We start from the raw sequence: 22,173 nt of genomic DNA on the forward strand, positions 1-22,173 counted from the left end.
TATCCGGAGTGTGCTCTTCTATCAATAAGGCCATTTCGGCGCTATGCTTAGGCAGCGAGCGGCAGTTTAGTAGGAGCATTTGGAATTCCTGTGTGGCTGTTGTGCGCGAGTTAGGTTTGAGAGGCGCAGAACAGGTAGGACAGGTTGAAGGAAGGTCCATGGCTTGGAGGGAGTGCCGAGGGCATGTGTTGACGGGAGGCCTTAACTTGTAGAGGGTTGCAAGCGTATAGCATCTTTGTGCTGACGGCTGGGGGGCAGGGGGGGTGGCCCAAGGTCCTGACTCGGCGCGGACGAGCGCAGACGAGCTTGCGTTATGCGCGCCTTCGGCGTGCAATCGTCGCGCCCGCTGCGCTCGTCCGCTGCGCTTCCGGTGGAAACACATGCTTTATGGTAGTGACGAGGTGAGTACAAGAGGGCGTGGCTGTAGTCGTGGGCGTGCCTCTGGCGCACCGGCCAATCACGCTACTGCAGTTGGGAATCCCTACCCACGTCAGCTGCTTTAGGTCTGCTGAGCGAGGGAGAAGGGACAGAAACGCCGAATAAAACAACAGGGCAACAATAGTGGCAGTACAGAGTTAAAATGCTATCTGTTCCCTACTCCCGGCTGTGCCTCAGGAGTTTTAGCTCTAAAACACAGCGCTCGAGGTCAGCGTTTGTTATATTGCGAAGGGGGCGTGGCTGTAGTCGTGGGCGTGCCTCTGGCGAACCGGCCAATCACGCTACTGCAGCTGGGAATCCCTACCCACGTCAGCTGCTTTAGGTCTGCTGAGCGAGGGAGAAGGGACAGAAACGCCGAATAAAACAACAGGGCAACAATAGTGGCAGTACAGAGTTAAAATGCTATCTGTTCCCTACTCCCGGCTGTGCCTCAGGAGTTTTAGCTCTAAAACACAGCTCTCGAGGTCAGCGTTTGTTATATTGCAAAGGGGGCGTGGCTGTAGTCGTGGGCGTGCCTCTGGCGAACCGGCCAATCACGCTACTGCAGCTGGGAATCCCTACCCACGTCAGCTGCTTTAGGTCTGCTGAGCAAGGGAGAAGGGACAGAAACGCCGAATAAAACAACAGGGCAACAATAGTGGCAGTACAGAGTTAAAATGCTATCTGTTCCCTACTCCCGGCTGTGCCTCAGGAGTTTTAGCTCTATATCATATGTGAGATATGTCCCTCTGAGAATCAGGGGGGGATTTAGAATTGGAAGCACTGCGTTATTGAGGATACCTGCTGAAGTGATGACGATGAAGGAAGTACAGAAAGGGATAGTAGGGATATAGAGGAGTAGAGACACTCTTAGCACTACAAAAGCAGAGGCAGACATTGACAATTTGCCTCTCATCGCATGCACGCTGGCAATCCTGACGGGGTCAGTAATGGAATTTTCCAGCCTCGTTGGGACTACGATTCAGACAGGTACACAATGGGCCATTGCTTTTCACCCGTTATTTGCCCCACAGAAGGTGACGCCCTTGGGTGGTGCCAGGTAAAAGCAGTGCAAATTGTTGTGAAAGCACTGATTTCAGTTTGATTTTCCGAAATAAACTTTTAATTGGGAGTAATTCTGACCTACCCTTAAGTACAGGGGGCATTTGACAGCCAACTCACAAGGGCCCTCCGACCAGCAAACTGCCAACATTTGTAGTCCACAAGTTACAATATCATAGGTTTACGTGAACTGATATATGCTTAAGTCTTTTAAAAGCAAGTGTGCCTTTTGAAGGCAGAAAACCATCGACCTACTCTAATATCTTTATACTCCAGATTCTGGGTGTAAATATTAAAAGACATTGGCAAAGCCAATAGGTCTTGCCTGTGGGAGAGTCTCTGATTTTGGCAATGTGTTTTAGCTATTACACACCCCAGTGTGGCTTTTGTTCAGCATGACTAAAAGTTAGAAATGTGGGATGTGATAGATTGGGGTAGAGTGGAGTGGGGTAGAATGGAATGGGGTGGATTGGGGTAGATTGGCATGGGATAGATTGGAGTGAGGGAGGATAGATTAGAGTGAGGGAGTTGGGTAGATTAACATGGTAGATTGGAGTGGGGTAGATTAAATTGGGGTAGATTAGGGTGGAGTGGGGTAGATTGGAGTGGAGTAGATTGGGATGGATTAGAGTGAGTCTGATTGGAATAGGATAGATAGGGGCAGGGTAGATCAGAGTAGATTAGGGTAGAGTGGAGTTGGATATATTGGGGTAGATGTTAGTGGATTGGGGTAGATTGGATTGGAGTGGGGTAGACTGGAGTGGTGTAGGGTAGATTGGAGTAGAGTGGAGAGGGGAAGATTGGGAGGATCATAGTAGGGTAGATTGGACTGGGTAGATTGAGGTAGAGTGCAGTGGGGTAGATTGGAATGGGGTGGAGTAGAGTTGGATAGATTGGAGTGAAGGTGAGATTGGAGTGCAGTGGAGTGAGATAGATTGGCAAAGAGTGGAGTGGGGTGGGGTAGATAGGAGTGTAGTGTAGTGGGTAGATTAGGGTGGAGGGGAGTGGGGTGGATTAGAGTAGGGTAGATTGGAAAAGAGTGGGGGAGATTGGAGTGGGGTAGATTGAAAAGGGATGATTGGATTGGGGTAGCTTGGAGTGGAGTAGATTGGAGTGGAGTGGGGTAGATTGGAATTGAGTGTGGTAACTTGGAGTAGAGTGGGTCGAATTAGAGTGGGGTGGGGTAAAGTGGGTTGGGCTAGATTCCAGTGTGGTGGGGTGGAGTGGGGTAGATTGGGGCAAAGTGGGGTAGATTGGCGAGCAGTAGATTGGAGTAGAGTAGAGTGGGGTAGACTGGAGTGGGGTGGATTGGGGCGGAGTCTGGTGGATTGTTTTAGATTGGAGTGCACAGGGGTAGAGTTAAATGGAGTGTTGTAGATTGGAGTGATTGGGCAGAGTGGAGTAAAGTGTGGTAGAGTGGAGTGGGGTAGATTAGAGAATAGTGGGGTAGATTCGGTAGATTGGAGTGTGGTAGATTGGAGTGGAGCGGGGCAGATTGTGATGGATTGGAGTCGGGTAGATTGTGGTAGATTGGAATGGGTAGATTGTGGTGGAGTGGGGTAGATTGGAGTTGAGTGGGGTATACTGGAGTGAAGAGGAGCAGGATAGATTGCAGTGAAGTTTGGAGTGGAGTAAATTGGAATGAGTAGGGTAAATTGGATAGCGGTAGATTGGAGTGGAGTGTCATGGAAAAGAGTGGAATGGTGTAGATTGGAGTGGAATCAGGTAGATTGGAGTGGAGTGGTTTGGCTTGGGGTACATTGGAGTGGGGTGGATTGGGATAGATTGGAGTGGGGGAGAATGGAGTGGATTGGAGTGGAGTGGGGTAGACTGGGGTAGATTGGAGCAGAGTTGGGTAGATCTGAGTGGAGTACAGTAGATTGTGGTTGAGTGGGGTAGATCAGAGTGGGGTGGGGTTTGGGTTAGATTAAGTCAAGTGGGTAGATTGGAGTGTAGTGGAACTATAATGGACTAGAGTGGAGCTGGGTAGATTGGAGTGGGTTACATTGTAGTGGGGTTTGGTAGATTGGATTGTAGTGAAGTGGATTGGGATAGATTGAAGTAGAACAGGGAAGTTTGAGTTAGAGTGGGATCTATTGAAGTGGGGTCATTGAAGTGCTGTGGGGTAGATTGGGATGGGGTGGAGTGGGGTGGGGTGGGGTGGGTGGGGTGGCTTGGAGTGGTTAGATTTGAGTGGAGTAGGGTAGACCAGAGTGGAATACAGTAGATTGTGTGGTGTGGAGTGGGGTAGATTGGAGTGAGATAGATTGGAGCTGGGTAGTTTGGAGTGGGGGTAGATTGGAGTGGAGTTGGATAGAGTGGTGTAGGGTAGATTGGGATGGGTGGAGTAGATTGAATTGGGGTAGATTGGAGTGTAATGGGGTAGATTTGGGTAGAGTGGAGTATAGTAGAGGGGTAGATTACAGTGGAGTGTGGTAGAATGGGTGGATAGAAGTGTGGTAGATTAGAGTGGAGTTGGGTAGATTGTGATAGATTGGAGAGGGGTAAACTGTGGTTGAGTGAGACAGATTAGAGTGGAGAGGAGTTGTGGAGATTGCAATGGAGTTTGCAGAGGAGTGGAGTAAATTGGAATGCAATGCTGTAGACTGGGGTAGATTGGAGTGGGATGTAGTGGACTAGAGTGGAGTGCGGTAGTTTGGAGTGCATTCATGTAGATTGGAATGTAGTGGGTTGGATTGTGGTACATGGCAGTGTGGTGGATTGAGGAAGATTGGAGTAGGGTAGATTGGAGTGGAGTGTGGTAGACTGGAAACGATTGGAGCAGAGTAGAGTAGTTTGAGTGGAGTGCAGTAGATTGCGTTGGAGTGGGGTAGATTGGATTGGAGTGGGTTGGGGATCATTGGGTGAGATTGATTGGAGTGGGGTATAGTGGAGTGGAGTGGAGTCGAACGGAAGGGAGTGGGGTAGAATAAAGTAGAGTCGAGTGGGTATATTGTAGTGAAGTGGGGTAGATTAGATCATAGAGAGTGGACTGGTGTAGATTGCAGTAGAGTGTGGTAGATTGAAGTGGGGTAGATTGGAGTGGGTTAGATTGAGGTAAGGTGGTGTGGAGTAGGGTGGGTAAATTGGGGTGGGGTGGGGTAGATTTGAGTGGAGTGGGGTAAGTGGTGTGGAGTGGAGTAGAGGGGCATAGAGTGGAGTGGTGGGTTGTGTCATGGAGGGAGTAGCACAGGTTTGAGTTGTGTGTAGACAGGTTGCATGTCATAGAGTGTCTTAGACTGGAGAGGCGTAGAGTGAAGTGGCATGTCGTAGCATAGTGACGAGTGTCGTAGAATGGATTGGCATGGCATAGAGCGGAAGAGCATAGAGTGGAGTGGAGTGGCGTAGAGTGGAGTCTGCATGAGTGGTAGCACACTGTCGTTACAGATAACACATTTTCGATTGAAATGACCATTACATTTGTACTGAAAAGCTGTTTTACTGCCTGCAAACAATGTGCTCAAATGCCATCACCAAGCGTATTAATGTGTTTTGATCATATTCAAATATTTGTTTTCACTGCACTTCAGATTTACAAAAACATTGATTCATTTGTACTAATTCTGATATATTCTGAAAAGTCAGCAAAGTTACTTTTGTTTTTGTTGTGTGCTAAAAACAAAACATCCTCGACTTCTCCTCTTAAATGTATACTCAGCAGAATTGTTTGCTTAAATTCTCTCACTTTGAAGTCAGAGAGAGAAAAGTAAACATCAAGTTCCCTTGTAAGATAGAGTTTGACATTTGACCTCTGTCTTTGAATGCACACCAAATGAGATAAGATAAGAATAAGATTTAAAGGCCTGATTACAGAAAGTGAGTTTGTGGAAGAATACAGTAAATAAGGTTTGGGCAATGGGAGGGATGAACTAATGTTGGACAGCCTAAAGCAAACAAAGCCAGCTAATAGAAAGCATGAAATATGAGATACAATCCACAAAGCCAATGGTAAGCAGCAGGCGGAATGCATCCTAGGTCAGCTTTCGGTCCGTACCTAAGATGTCTTTAGCAAGCGCTGTTTGGTAGGCTTTTACCTAAAAAGGAATGTTCACTTCTTGTCGTTACAAGACAGAGACGGTTGGAGATAAAGCACTTTCTTTAGCTGACTGGTGTTTTGATTTTACATTACAGATATTTGGGATTGTTTAATTTACTTGCTTTAAAAATGGTGCATAAGTCATTTATAATATATAGCTGGCACATTACTTTCTTTTACCAAATGAAGTAAAAAAATAAGCAAGGAAATTGGAAAGAAACATGAAGCACCGACTTCACTATGCAAAATAAAACCTCTCCTCTCATTCAACCAAAATCCGAGCATTTATTTTGACAATTACTTGAATCGATTAGGTAAATGTGTACCCAGGTGCATCCGTGATTATATGGAAAACAGCTTGTGATTAACATAGTTAATTAACACATATTGTCATTACATTGATTACTGGTTCAAAATAAGGGAGTCATGTGAGAAATGTACTGTAGTATTAATCTAATTTGGTATAATAATGAAAGCAATAATTCCATGTGGTGCACAAATGATTTTCACAACATCTTCCCTTTCACTTAAAGACAAGTAATTTTATCTATGAAATCATGCATATAATTATATAATTTTATGTATGTTTGCAAATCGTTCTCTGTAATGAAAGTGATTACTCAAAAATGTACATATCTGAAAAACCTCTATATTTAAAATGTATAGTTCATACAGAATAATATGTGACACAAATAACTCATGCACTGCTTATTTTTGTCTTATTTCAGAGTCTTGCAAGGGAATATTTGTTGGTGGATATCACTTTAAAACTTATATATACTACAGATGTGGTCACAACTCATTGAATTCAAGTCATTAGGGGGCATGCTTAAGAGACCTTATGGGATTAAGCAAGCACTGAAATGCATCAAGGGGGCTGCATGTTGCATTGTGGTTTATGCTGGCTTCTAAGTAAGAATGTAAACCAGTAGTTCTTAACTGGCAGATCCAAGCATTCTGTTGTAATGCATGCGGTTACAATGTGGCTGTTATAATAGGGGAATTCTATCCGTCAGTTGCAGCAACAAAAGACAAAATGGCAGAAGTAGGGGTGGGCAGTGAACTCTGCTCTGCCAGCGGAGTTTGTAGATTTGTGCCAAATCCTCGCTTCTCTCAGCAAAAAAAACATGTGGCGGAGTTTGCCCCGCTGCCCACTCCTAGTTTTGTTAAAATTATTGTGCTTTGTCCAACCTCCTTGGGACCTGACCTCGCTCTCCTGACAGAGGTTTAAGGCCACCTTGTATATTTGCTTTGCAGTCTCGTAGCTCCAGCCAGCACAAAGGAGCGTGACTCTAAGTGTGATTGCCAGATGAAGGCAGACATCTCTCAAAGGTACCTAAATACCACTGACACTAGTCACTGTGATATTGTTCACATTGATTTTGAGAAGAAGGTAAGACACAGCAGGGCTGGTGAGCGGGGTTTATGGACTTTCCTTGGCAATGGTTCTTTAGTGTGCCTCTTGCTGCACTCCCATTTTGGGAAGATTTAACATCAATGTTACATGACCCCAAATTACTGCCTAAATGACCTCAGACTGCCAATATAAATTATGCATTTTTTCTGACACCCTCGATGAGTGTGCAGTGTCGTGTCTATCTAGATATTTCTGTGCATAGACTGGAAAATCAAAGTGGTTAAAAGCAGAAGGCGAGGTGAGTTGATCTCACTCCCAGCCTGACATACACTCTCCCAACTGCTCCATGGAGAGATGTGAAAGAAACAGGACAACTGTGACTCTTGGAGACTCCCAAGGTAGGAGAAAGGGGCTTGTAGGGGCAGGATCTTAAATCTAACTGCACAGTTAGGATTGATGGGAAGGGCTGCCGACAGCTAAGAGAGACTTTGAATCATGCCATGGAATGTGCTGTCCACAGAATGGCTGCTCTGCATACCATACCAGTTTTGCCGATCAGTCACTCGTTTCCTCTGCTTCCAGCTGGCGACTGACTGGCAGCAGTATTGGCCAATGGATGTCAGATGGAGGCAGGGCTGGACGTAGAGGCTCAGCAGCTGCTTTCAGGCAGTAGGCATGCATAGGTCTAGAACAGTAGAATGGTGGAAGATGAGAGTGACCAGGAGTGGCAGCATATTGGCACGGAGTTTGTCTCCCCGCAGGAGCCTTCACAGATTAGCAGCCAAGAGTACTGTTGGGGTTTTTTTGAGGTGAGATGTGGGTGAGCCTTGCCAGTTCACTTCTGTGTATGGCGAGTACATATATATAACCTAACGCAACACAACATAACGTATCGTTAACATGCTGTTCCAGTGAGTTTTGGTAAACTCTTGATTCATTTGTTGTCATTGATCCCCTCTTTACATTGCAGCAGCACCATTTTGGAATTCTATCCAGGCTTTCTCTGTCACCAGAAGGGTAGGTATTTTTATTAACGTTTGCATTTTTGAACCAGAAGGCATGACATTACAACATGGGCACAAATCTGCCAATGTAGCTTGGGCATTGTAACTTATTTGAAGGCCACAATCAGACAATAATGGACTTTGTAACGGGCTTCATAGTCCTGACAAGTAATCAGCGTGCTAGCACCGACATTATGAACCATGTGTGAGAGATTAGTGGAAGAAATACAGGCTTTGACTAGGGTGGAGCAGAACTCCTTGGAAATTCAGTGAGTTTTTATGCAACACCGCGGAATTCCACATAGTGCAACTCTGCGAACTCCACCCACCCCTAGTGGAGAGACTCCAATGCGAATAGACGGTAACGTTTTTGAACAGATTAGCACTACTATGACACTGGATGTTCCATGCATCCTCTCTTGGACCAAGATTTGGGAAAGTCAATTATTACCATCTAGATCTGAGAGGGGCAAGAACGTATTGCAGGTAGGGATGGTAGGTGCACCAAGTTTGTCCACTTGTTGGCCTCTCACTCAAGGATGCCTAAAAAGGTGCGGGGATATCGGTCTGTAGAAAAAGCCCAAGGGGACAATACTTGCAGATGTGCTTTCTCTGCCAAGTCTACGGCCGGATCTAATCAGGCAACACACCAAGGACAGATACCTTCAGTTGATAACAACACAATCCCCTTCCTTGGATTTAGCAGAATGACCAATTCATCTTTCTGTTCTGACTGGTAGAATATCATCATACTCCAAGAAGGAAAAAGCCAATGGCAAACTTTATTTTTGAGTTCCAATTATGTTTCCTCACCACTTGAAGAACAAGGCAATACTCCTACCAATACCACCACATGCGAGCATTCAGGTGGCAAATCTAAACATGGCTGATTGCGCCAAGGATGGCCTGGTGGAGTAGTTTCATTGGGTGACCCAACAGACCTTTGCTCCCCAAGGCCAGCTGCATTATAGTTGGAGATAGATCTTAACCCAATCCCTGGTGCTTTATTAGACATATTTATAGCTGGTACAGCAATCTCCAAGGGGGGGGGCACGATGGCTTCTGCGCAATAATGGTATTAGAGGTGTTAGGATGGTCACCTTTGTTGGAGGAGGCCTCCAAAGAACATAATATATTCACAAGTGGAGCAATCGTGGAAGTCACAATAGTTTTAACTTGACCTAAAATCCTCTCTCAAGAGAGGCAAGGCCCCACATCACTCTAAGCAGCATTGGTAGTGGGGGCCGAATCCACCAACGGAAATGCAGGGCTGGCAAACTTCCAAGAACTACTAGAACAGGCAATGGGCTCCTGCATCTTATTTTTGCCTGAATGGAGCCTTGTTTGGTTTTCCTTTACTTCCTAACAACTGGCTCATGAGGGCTAGGATTAACTGACTCATCAGATGTGTCAAGAATGGCCGTAGAAGGCTCCCTAACAATTGTTGTCTGTGGCAAGAGTAATGGCCTTAAAAGCAGATGAATTATAAGGGCTTAAGGAGGCTGAAACAGAGGTGCCAGGCTGAGGAAATACCCTGCCTTAAGAGGCAAAGCTTGCCCTGTCCCCCAGATCAAGGGACAAACACCTCTCTGCCAGTTTGATTTCTTTGGAGACAACACGTGCCTCACGTGCCAGGAAAAAGTTAATCGTTGTGCCTGTCCTGGAGTTAGTTGGGGCCCTTTCCTTCCCACCTGCCAATTTACACTTGCCCATGATTAGTAACTAGTCCAGCCACAAAAATAGTTAAAGCAAACTAAACAGGTAATAAAGCTGCAGTAACCAAGAATCAGGGGGGATGGCCCAGCACAGCCTCTTCCGGGCAATCATGGGTGCAGGATGGACCCACCCTTGGCCCGGGCACAGCTCGGGCGCAGGCCACAGGTCCCACGCTGCGGGTGTTAGAATGTGCTATATAGCACTGACGAGGCATCCCCAGGTGCAGCAGATTAAATGGCCACCTCCCAGGGCCCAAGGAATGATGGGACACATAGTCTTAAATGCTGTCGCTCCCACGCCATGGAGTGGCAGATTGCGCTATATAGTGCTGACGAGGCACCTCCAGGTGCATGAGATGAAAGGGCCGCCACCATGGGTCCAAGGAATGATGGGACATGTAGTCCTAACTGCTGCCCCTCCCACACTACTGGGTGATAGAATGCACTATCTAGCACAGAAGGGACATCCTCAGGTGCAGGAGATGAAAGGGCTGCCTCCAGGGGCCCAAGGAATGATGGGACACGAAGTCGTAACTGCTGCAGCTCCTGCATCACAAGGTGATAGAATGCGCTATATAGTGCTGGCGAAGTATCCCAAGGTGCAGGAGATGAAAGGGCCACATCCAGAGGCCCAAAGAAATGATGGGGCACGTAGTCCTAATTGCTGCCGCTCCCCAAAACCATTATCATAATTCTAGTTATGTTTTGTACAAGTCCATAAGAACCTCATCTGGGCACGGAGCCTTATTAACAGGACTATTGCAAATGGCCTTGGTAACCTCACTCAGAGAGAAAACTATGGCAATGGGATGCAAGGAGGTAGGACAGTCAGTCACCATAGATACACTGTTTGTTGGATAATATATTTTAGAAAAGTGGTCCACCCACTGATCAAAGGTTATATTAGTACAAATACTATGTTGACTAATAGTAGACAAATTATTACCATCAACTACTTGCCATGTAATAGTGTGTCCTTAGAGCGTGGCACAGTGATGCGTCGTGTTACATCTGCCAAGATCTGATCTGTAAGGAGGCTTATCAAGCACTCCACGCCGTGCTGTGAACTATTATTCGTAGGTGTATTGACTAAACACCATGCTCTAAGGACACACTATTACATGTACTTTTCATTGGAAAAAACAACTTTGTCTTTTAATTCCTACTGATTTTTGGATGTGGAATTGGGATGTCGGGATAGCTGTATTTAAAGGCCAGGGTCTCCTGGCAGGATATTGTCGAACTGCCTTGAAAGAGTCTGGTGATTAAGACGAAACACGTGTCGGCTGATGGTTGCTAGACTAAACAAACAATAAATCAACAGTGGAAATAATGAACAAATTGGACTATTATCCTTATTTCCGTCATGTGAAGAGAGAACTCTAATTTTGGATCTCGGTTTTGAATTGGGCATATTGCAAACGACTATACTCACGTTGCTATTACATTGATGACTTAATGGTCTTGTGTTTAACTCAAGAGAGTGCTGTAAAAAGGTTCTAGTATGTTTATAGTTTTAGCACATTAGTTTTCTAATCTGCATTTAGCATCTTCTGGTAGTAAGGTGGCTGAACCAACATGGCACCTCAAATTTGATTAGATATATTCACACACTACTGGTTGGAAAACAATATAGCAACTTTTGATGTGCGGTAAAATTCCCTTTGGGGAACCACTACTACCATTTTGTGAAGTGATTACATGTTTATGTCAATGTTGAGCATCAGTAGGAAATGTCATAGTTTTATCTCAAAATTGTCTTGGCAGTCAAACCACTTGCGAATGATTGAGAGAAGGCAAATGTGGTCACATTGGACCCATTTTGAATGTGTCATTTTGCAGGGTAGTTTGGGGATGTAGTGTGTTGGGATGTTTCTATTTAGTTAGCATCCCATAGAGAAAGAACACAAAATCAAATTAGGAAAAACAAGCATTCTGTGAGTCATCTTTCCTAGAGAGTAGTGTACCACTCCATCGTGTCTGCTAGCTGCCAGTTCAGTAGTTTGATAATTCAGTTTTGATTGCATTTATCATTGCACATTGATTCATGCAAAGGAGTACACCATCCCGTCATCATTGTAGAGACTGCATTGATGATGACATTTTTATCAGCTGTGAATTGCACTTAACTTCAAAACTCTGAACAGAGAACTTACAAAAACAATTTAAAGAAAGAAAATGTTAATCACAAAGAGAATGCCCATAGTTGGGAAATGCCAAGAAGGTGGATTTTTAGTTTGGTATGAGCAAAGAAAGAGCAGAAAAACAACTGGCTTGAGAGCATTGCATAAATGTGGGTCACTAAGAGAAAATCAGAACAAACTGTAGGATGGGTGAGTAGATGTTCGGTCCTTGAAAAGGAAAACACAATATGATGCGATCACAGAGATGTCTGAAGCAAAAGTTGTACTACACAAAGAAAACAGAAAATAAATCAATAGCGTAGGTGCAGCAACGTGATCGTGGTCAGATAGGGAGACACAGAAGCTGAAAGAAAGGAGGCATTGTATATTGCTCATAATTTGTAAAGATGAAATTGAATACATTGATAAAGAAAGCAGCAAACAGTAGTCGATTTCTAAAAGTAGAAGAATCATTACATCTAGCTTTCCAGTGAACTTCGAAAGAGGACTCATACTATGCGAAATGGAAAGGCTGAAGACAACTGGATGTGGTCCCAGCTAGCATTGTCAGAATATTGCCTGCCATAAATATTGTGTCCTAAATAGATGGCACAATTGGAGTTACTAATAGAAAATCTACACCCAAAGGGACCATATGTTTTGTATAAGATATTTAGGACATAATATGTATGTCAGGTGGTATTTCTGTATATGAAGTCCTGACACCCAACACAGAAGTGAGCAAAGTAGACCGAAAGCACAACAAAGAAACCACTGCAGTGGATTAACTCCATGGGTCAAAATGAGAAAAATAAGTGGGAAAAGGTAGTAACTGGAAAGGGAGAATGTATCAAGGAGAAGATAGATAAATGATAATGCTAACCTTTTTTTAGAGCGTGCAAAGTGAATTAAGCGTCTAGTTTTGTCTATGACAAAGAAGTGGGCACAGAAATTAGAAAAGAATGCATAAGAGTTGATTCCAATTACGAGAGGGACTTAGGCTGGGTAACTGAATGTACCATAATGTGGGTTCTTTCATGTATATTATTTATATAGCTACATGACAGCCAGATAGCATGCTCTAAAAGAAAATCTACAGCTTGTAAACTCATTGGGTAGTTTACCCCCACACCCCTGCTGCTTTCTCCTACTAGTGATAACTGGCACCTGTTCATCAATCATATTGCAGATAGATCGAAACTCAACAGTGTCGAGTAAAGGTGCCCTGCCCACAGACTCTAGGATCTGTCCAACACAACCATAGCTGAGAGTACAGTGTAATCAGATAGTAAATATCATGCAACCATTATTACACTCACATTAGACGTACACGTGCCCACGTGCAATACTCACTATGGCCAGTGTACATCAAGAGAGACCCACAACATATCTTTATTTAGGAGATACATCCATTCTGTGACTTATGCCCCCCTCTTTAATAAGCCAAAGGTCACCCAAACATTTTAAGGAAACCTCTTTCATTCAAAACATTTCTCACTTTCTCAGTCATTTTCTGAAAGCATCTGTATTCAATCTTCCTTAATCTCCAAACAAATGTTCTCCTCAATTTGTATCAAAATGACCACCCTTTGAAACGTCTTCCTTATCCATTCTTGGAAAACATTCTCAAAGCTCAAAGAAAGCTTCCATGCAGGCATTTTATGGGCTCACTACTTAAAATACTGGAATACACCATCACTAAATTCAACAAGCTGAGGATCAAGCCAGGTGCATAACAGATGTGGAATGTATTGCTCATTTAGGCACCCACTCATTGTTCAAGCCTGTTAATGTAAAGCTGAGAGCATATTGTGCCTCTGAATCCTACATGATCATGATGAAAAGGAAATAACCCAGACACCAAAGACATACCTGCCCAGCAATGCCTAACATGAGGTACCATATCTTCATGACTTAAGCATTACTTAGTTCTGTTCCCTCATCAGTCTCCCAAATCATAAAACGCCCACTGACTCCAACGTCAACCTCTCAACACTACATTGAGATATTAATAAACATAAGGAATTGGGTTACTAATCTGCTCTTATCATCTAATTACCTATGTTGTCACAGTATTATTTATAAGATTAATCTGGAAGATTCTTCTGTCTCCTCCATCCAAAGTCCTTAGTCAAGAATATTCAAATTGAGGGCAGACAGAATCAGCCTCAGCCACAGAGAACTGGCATTATCAAGCTGGCTCTAAAAGGCCTTTATTAGCACCCACTCATGTGCATTTATGTATGTATTTGCTTTATAAATCATATGTTGTCAAATTTGTAGAGAACCACTACAAATGTGATTGTTGCTAGGAGCTAACAGGCATGGTAACCCAGCACAAAAGACAAAAAACTAAATATTACAGAGAATTAAATGTCATTATACATAAATCATATAATACACTCTGAGTCCCTTACCAACTAGCTATAGTGAAGCTTGGTACCTAAAAATCACTAGGAAAGTCATGCATAGTAATGCAAATCATTTCTCAACTTGTTCCACACACATGGAGTTCCAAAAAACCACCAAATTAAGTTCTTTGCAACACAACTGATGCACTCGCTCATAACCTTTCATTCCAATGCGATATCTATTGCATTGCAAATATTTTTTTGGTTTACTTTAAATTATAATTCTTATGTTTTATCTCCCTGTGCCCTCTCTCCCCACCCCCTCATTCCTCCCACAACAGTACGAGCATTCCCCCACCACCCCGACAAGATCACTGCAATCGCTGATTTTTTGTTTTCAATTATATTTATAAACTTACGTTAGCTGCAATCATTGTTTTTATTGTATTACATTTGTGCATGTATATAGCACAGGCAGAGCGGACAGTAATTAATGTAAAACTTTTTACAAATATTTACAAAATCTCTTGAGTCGGTAGTTTGCAGGGAGGTTACAGTGGCAAAGAGCTCACTGATTGGCTGTGCCCTCTCTCCCCACCCCTTATCCCTGCATTGTAAAAAAGCCTAAACTTTGATTTCCTTTCTAAATTCAAATACCAATCCAGATGCAATAATGATAGAAGTGTCTTCCCATGCCTTCATCATGCATTGGAAAACACGTGGTGGCACTGTTAGATGTCACTGGCTGTTCTGATTACTACTGCGTTATTTTGCATCCTGACATGTTCAAAATGGGGTCAGGTCAAATAAAAAACATATGACTTGTAGTCTTTGTGTTGCTGCAGTACCTTTATGTGATGTTTGCGTCATACATGTTTTTTTAATTGTCTTTGAGATTTGATGCCACCAACAATCATAGCGTTCATGGAACTACAGTATATAATTATAAAAAAAACAAATTAGGGTAAATTTCAAATAATTTGTTTTTTTTCCCTCTAAAATATTGGAAACATGCGTCTCCTTTGGAGAGCCATAATTTATCCTTAAAGACACTACACCCACTACACCACAGTTGTTCGTAAAATGTTACGAGTTGAATAGCTTAATACTTATAAGCAGTGGTTAATTTGTAAATAAATAAGTGCCGGGGCTCTCATCAGGAAGAAGCTGCGACCAGCCCATTTCTCCGCAGAACCAGCAAACCCTACGAGCAGGGAGAGAATGTTGCATAATGGCCAGAGCTGCTGACCACGGCGCTAGCGAAACAAGTTTGAGTCGCGGCGTCAGCTCAACATACTGTGATTCTGGGCAAATCACTTAATCACTTAATAAAGGCTGACTTCTCTTTGCCAGTCTACCAGGACTGAGCTAAGGATTTATTATTGTGACTCCAAGGACCATCTTTGGGGTCTGTGAGAGTATTGCATGGTGAAGCATAACCACACTCATCAAATGATCCTCCACCTTCCAAAAGCGATGGGAACTTGCTTGAATGTTGATAAAACCTGAACCTTACTAACTTCTAAACACATCAAAAGGGAAACATAAAAGACGATATAAAGCGGGAGGGCTCCTGAAGTCAAGGACCCTTGCAACCCATGTATTCGGAAATAAACCTCCATTCAGAATCAGTATTTGCCTGTGTTCGAGTGATACTATGCAGAATTATTACAGCACCCACCCATCTGCACACCAAGGAGATGACAAAGGAAGAGCCACTAGAGATTATGGCCCCGATTACGAGTCTGGTGGTCCACAGACAGCCAGACTCACGTGCATTCATCAGTGTCTGTCTCCCAAACAACCTATTACAAGATGGGCAGAGGGCCACCACAGCCCCGCTGCAGCCACCAGGGACCGCTGTTCCCTGGTGGCGTTGCGGCGGTGTAGAGGCATCAATATGCTTGGCAGGTTCGCCACGGTCCTGCCAAGCATATGTGGAGTTTCCTCTCCGCCAGGGTTTTCATGGCAATTCCTCCTCCATGAAAACCCTACCGAAGAGGAAATAAAGGTGCCTCTGTGCCCTGTGGATGCACACAGGGGGCAGAACATGTGCCCCCCGTGTGCATGCACACCATTTCCTGCACGGCATGGATGCCCGTTTTTTGAGACACCGCCTTGGGAAAGCCAAACAAAAACCTGCCAGACAGGAGGAAACTCCTAATCTGGTGGGTGACACGACCACGGCTTTGGTAGTGAATCTGTGGGATGGACCCAGCGCCGCACTTCCAAAGTCATAATCAGGCCCTTTGTCATTAGTAAAGACTTTAAACCAAGTGTTTCAGTCAATAATTATTCACAAACCAATATGCATCCCACTATCACCAACAAATTTGTGCAATACACATAATCCTACCACCTGCATAACTCAATCACACCTTGTCTTTAATACCCATCACCCTATTGCTGGCTGAACCCCTGCACACTCCATACTGATATGTAATCTGCATCAGCACATACTCTCTCTAACATCAACACACATAATGCACAATTGCGATCACCAGGAAATACAGTCATAATCAACATTGCGTATTGTTTTTTTCCCTAGGATCAAGATGAACTTTGCAATTTCATGAAGAACATACAAGCATATGCAATGTGAACATATGTATTTGAGCCCAGAGACATTGATTATTGGGACTCAGGTGCTGACAAAGATAATGTCTATGTTTAGGTGGAGCTACTGTCCACACACAGGGTAGCACAATCTAGATTATTACCTACTCCTGGCATTCTAGATTTTTCATGGTTTAAAAATGCGTCTTAGATAGTAGTATCAATCTCTGTCACACGACTACTGATGATTATATTTTATTGGCTTGACAATTAACTGCACACCTCAAAGGTCATATTTATCTTGTCCAATTCCTTGTTCACCAATTGTTCAGGTCCATGATTTTGTAACTTGTAGCATATGCACAAGATTTCAGGCCAGAGCATAATAATATGTTGTCTAATACGGCACAGTTGGACAACTAAATTAAAGGGCTGTGAGAACCTGTTAAATGCGAATGTATGATGTTACAACTCATACATTTACAACGCATGCCTTTACAGCGCAGTTTTTACATCGCAACATCCTTTACAACGCATTCTTTTACATCGCATGCCATTACATCACATTTTTAGAAACCACCTTTACAACACATTCCATTACATCGCATTATTCCATTACAACGCATACCATTACATCGCATTTAAGGTAAGTATTGGATAGTGTAGGGGTAATAATTACTATTCTAACTCCAGTGAGAGCAACAGTAGGGTAAGTGTTGGATAGTGTAGGGGTAAAAATTACTATTCTAACTCCAGTGAGTGCAACAGTAGGGTAAGTGTCGGATAGTGTAAGGGTACTATGCGTTGTAATGGTATGCGTTGTAATGACTTGCGATGTAATGTCTGCGTTGTAGTGACATGCGTTGTAATGACATGCGTTGTAATGTCTTACGATGTAATGGCTGCATTGTAATGGCATGCGATGTAAAGGATGTTGCGATGTTATGACGGCGTCGTAAAGGTAGTGCGATGTAATGACTGCGCTGTAAAGGTTGTTTCCTGTTAAGCGCTGACATTTCCTTATATGCCACCAATGTTATTATCAGTCCTATAGTACCGGACTCCCCAGTCCATCTACTTACATCATCGATGGCAAGGAGCAATTATCCAGTTGACAAATCTGGTAGCACATGCAGGTCTACGTTGATGAGTGCTGCAAGTTGTGTTGGCTGCCCGCTTTAGGGATAGCTATTTAGAGATGTCTGACTAAAGAGATGGCAGATCAGGGACTGACTAAAAGTGTGCTTCCTGCTCACTGGCTGGTTGCTCTGGAGACAACTTTTATTTACACAGCCTGAACTGCTACCAATGAAGCAATGTTGATTATCAACTGAACATATCATCACATGAAAAATGAAAAAAAAAATGAAAACTGGGGCTCAGACATCACCTGTATTTAGACAGTCATGTTGGTGCTTACTGCCATGGCCTATTTTGCACTCTTCATGTCATTCCACCACTTCTTGTCGTGTTCTGAATATCATCTCACAGGTGCTACAACATTGACATTGCCTCTGATAAACTCCCACAACCTATTGAAAAAGTGGTCATCTTATATTTAATATTCTCTTCCAGGAGTTCAAGTTCTAGTTCTGTGAAGTTGATGGGACGGGAATGTCCCATGCATGTGCTACACAGATGTGCACCCCTTCCATGAATGACCCCAGATATAGGTTATGTGGTATTCTACCATTTTTGGAACCATCGAACGTGATAACTAGGCCCAGGCGGAATTTTAATTCCACAACTGGACTTGGAGAGTTTCCACCAAAGTCCACCAATCGCCACGTGGCGGAAATTTATTTTTCTGTTCAAGCAACAGATGAAAACGGGAACAACGTGATGCTTCAGAATACGAGCTGGCAAGCACGAGTGAGATTTGGCATCCCCTAGCGCAATTTCTGGTCGCTAGGAGGACTTCCAGTAAGATTTAATGAATGCGGGCGGTCACGAGCAGTTGCAGTCAGAGGTCTGATTCCTGAGTAGATTTTCTACTCAAGCTGCAGCAAAATCAACTCCCAAATAGCGTGGTGTCACTTGCAATGATTTTTCAGTACAGAACGCGCTACTGGCGCTAATATTAGAGCGCAACATGCATTTTCTGCCCGTTGACGGAACTTTGTGGAATCTCGTGGAGTTTTTTTGTAATTCTGCATGAATCCATGGAGTGAAATTCTACAACTTGTGCCCAGGCCTAGTGATAATGCTGTGAGCGTGCAGTGGTCTAAACGGGTAACTGACCATGAGACCCAAGGCTTGGCTCTGGCACATAGAGTGGGATTTGGCTTCACCGAGAGGAGCAATACTCTCTCACTTCATTCTATTGACTATTTAGTGTATCTTTCTGGCTCCTAGTGAGTCTTTGCTTTACACTTCGTGATAAACTATTTTATATCTCAATAGTACATAGGAATCATTGCTCAGTAAATCCTTTATCTCAGTGCTGCATTATACAGAGAGCACCATAGTTTTTGTTTTTTTCACTGCAGCCAGCTTTTTACATTTTATTCAGGACTCAAAATGCAAACCAGACCTATTGGCTTTGCTAATGCTTGTTCTAGGTGATAATACAAAACAGACCTTTTTTAGGTCTCGCGAGCCAAAGGCTCGAAGAGACATTTTATAACTGGGCCTTTTCAAAGTGCTGCCGTGGCCTAAAGCTACAGTGCACGTGAACGTGCACGCGCGCGGCGCCATGTGTCTTTCCTCCGTAGCACGCGATCGTGATCTCGATCACTTTCACTTTTGTTATCGCGGCCGCGTCTGCTTCACTTTCGCGTCCGCGTGGCCAATGCTTGTTTTTACTGCACTGGGTAAGCAAACAGGGCATCTTTTATCTCCCTCGGGTGATGTTTAAACATGGCCTTATTATCCCCGAGGTACAAAATTACGTCCTAATGAAGTATGTGTTTATCTGTTGGAAGCCAGCAAATTTGAACTGCTTGTCTTTCAGGAAATTAGCGGCGTGGTACCCCATTGTTTCCAATAAAAGGATTAATGTAAAATGTAAGAGGATTTGGCCCTTCGACTCCTGTTTCTAATGCTTCCTTTGCGAGCTCTGGCCCGGATCCCTGCATACCTCGTATGTAAATGCATTTCCTGCAGCTCGAGGCAGTCGAGTGCAGAAGCTACAGCGTTTCTCACCTATGTGTTGGTGAACGTGTTTCTGCCACTTCCAGACAGACACTTGTTTCTCTCATTTATAGTTTATCTGCTCATTCCTGCGCCTCTGGAGCTAACTTTTAACAACTCTAATATAAAAGGTGTCAACGATAAAAAGAGAAGAAAGACGCTCAAGCTTATCGCTAAATCTTGACACCAGATAGCAGTGATTTGTCGCAGCACCGGGCAAATTAACAGTGCATGCATAAGCTGGGTAGATGCTATTTGCTGAAAGCCTATGCACACAGCCGAGAACTAAAGGGGCTTGCCGAGAGATAGAATCTCGGCCATCTTTGCCTTCAGGCAGTGACACGTTGGAGAATCAACAGAAACCATCAACAATTAAGCGTCAGCCAATCACGTTGCTCTTGTGAGACATACTGTAATGCTGAATTTTCATGGACAGGCTTGCCAATATTTTATGAAAGAAAAAAAAGCTACCAGAACTGTAAATATTTAATTGAGGTTGGAACTTGGCTGCCTTCAGTTCACATCTCAGTTGAAAAATGCAAAATTGTCTGTATGTAGACTATCTCACATATTTGTCTCTGTCTCATCGGACGCAGTTACACAGTCAGTACAGTGGACGTAGATGGACGAGGACACAAAGTCCAGTGAGGTGCACATTCCTGCCATTGCCAGGGGCTGGCAACTTCATCTACTAGTTTAGAGGAAAGTCAAAAAATAGAAAAAAAGAAAAGAAAACTTTGGAAACTTAGCCTGTTTTATCCTGGAAATAAAACACAAATACATACAATCTTTTGAATTTTAGGTCTCCAAACACCTTCAGAACCAGTGAAATATCAGACTTCACTAAAAGTTCTAGCTAAAATGTAGTGAGCACCACCAGTGAGGAACAACGGAAGGCTGCGACTGGAAATACTCCTTAGGGAGGACAGCCCTTAGCAGCTTGCTTTCTTCCTCTAAAAACCAGACCTGGTTTGAACCCTGTGACGTGAGCACACCCGTTGTCCTTGTTTAGGTGATTATCCGGGTGCTGCTGTTAAGCACTAACTTGCTGCTTTTTGTGACATCAGAGTTGTGTATAAATGAACAGGACCCCATTCACTAGATAGTTCTACGGTCTTTTCATAACATCGTAAAAATTATTAAAAAACATACTCATATTGACTGTGAATGTTTTATTTAGTTAACACTCTTAGGTTGTTCAAACCTTCTTATAAGCCTTTCACATATCTTTCACAATTGAAAACACAGTAGTGTAAATCCGTCTGACTAAAAAATGTGGTTAAATAACTTTCTGTGCTGGCAATCCCAGGCACCTTGCATTTGTGAGTCATACCACCATGATGAGGGCTTGCGGCACTAATGCTATTTCTTTGCCACAATAATGTTCTTCTCTGTTTTGTTGTACATTGGTGCCAGAAGTTTCAGTTCTTTTCAGAGTGGCTTTGGTGACCTTTGTTACTGTGATTGGGATTTTCCCATAGCTCCTGCTGTGATATTGGCTTTAGACTGTAAGCCATATCTAATAGAGTGAGCAGCTGAGTTCCTGTAGATGTTGGATCTGTCTCCCGCCTGTTACGAGGCAGCTGCAAGGGAAGTGCAATAGAAGGACAGCGCCCTATTCTTTGTGCCACGGCTAAGGTGGACCCAGGAGAGCAAACTTTGAATAGTCAACAAGAATGCTTGCAAACATTCTAGAATGTTCAACATTTATGCTAGGATGGACTTCAAGTCATATTTGTTTTTTAGCACGTACGTTGAGTAAAGTTATACTACTTTATAATGAAAAGCCTTTCATTTTCCCGTACTACATATTTCAAATCTAAACCACACCCCTTATTTCAGTTAGCAGGAAGTCTGGCCAAACAGAATAAACAGTGCTTCCTGTATTCACCTGCTGATTTTATTCATAAACAGCTTCTTATTCTGAACACTTGACGCATCAACTTGCGATATAAACTTAAAAAGGCAATCCACGGAAAGACAAACTATTCCAGGCTCAACTATGCATTAGCAACAGCAAACATCAAACATCAAACATCCTGGATTCCTTAATGTTGGCCTATGGCCTTCACCCTGCTTATGGCTCTGAAGGTCAGGGTGATGTACAAAGATAAGGGGCAACAACTAGCTTTAAGTACTGGCTCCAAGGTCCCTCTCTAGAATATTACGCCTGTTGTGAGCGACAGCACATGGCATGTACAAGCAGTTATAGCTGCATTCTAAAACTGAGGTTGCACCACTCTCAGCATTCCAATAAACATGGTAATGTTGTTGATTGTTGGCAAAGCTTAACTGGGCAAGGAGAACAGAATAGGTTTTTTATCTCCAATGGTACGCTCGAGTGTGGGACCAGAGATGGGGTTTGCTGCACAATGCGTGGACCTTTTTCTGTAATGGCACATCTCTATATGTTTTGTCTC

This window comes from Triturus cristatus, chromosome 10 (genome assembly GCF_964204655.1).
Source record: "Triturus cristatus chromosome 10, aTriCri1.1, whole genome shotgun sequence".
NCBI lineage: Eukaryota > Metazoa > Chordata > Amphibia > Caudata > Salamandridae > Triturus > Triturus cristatus.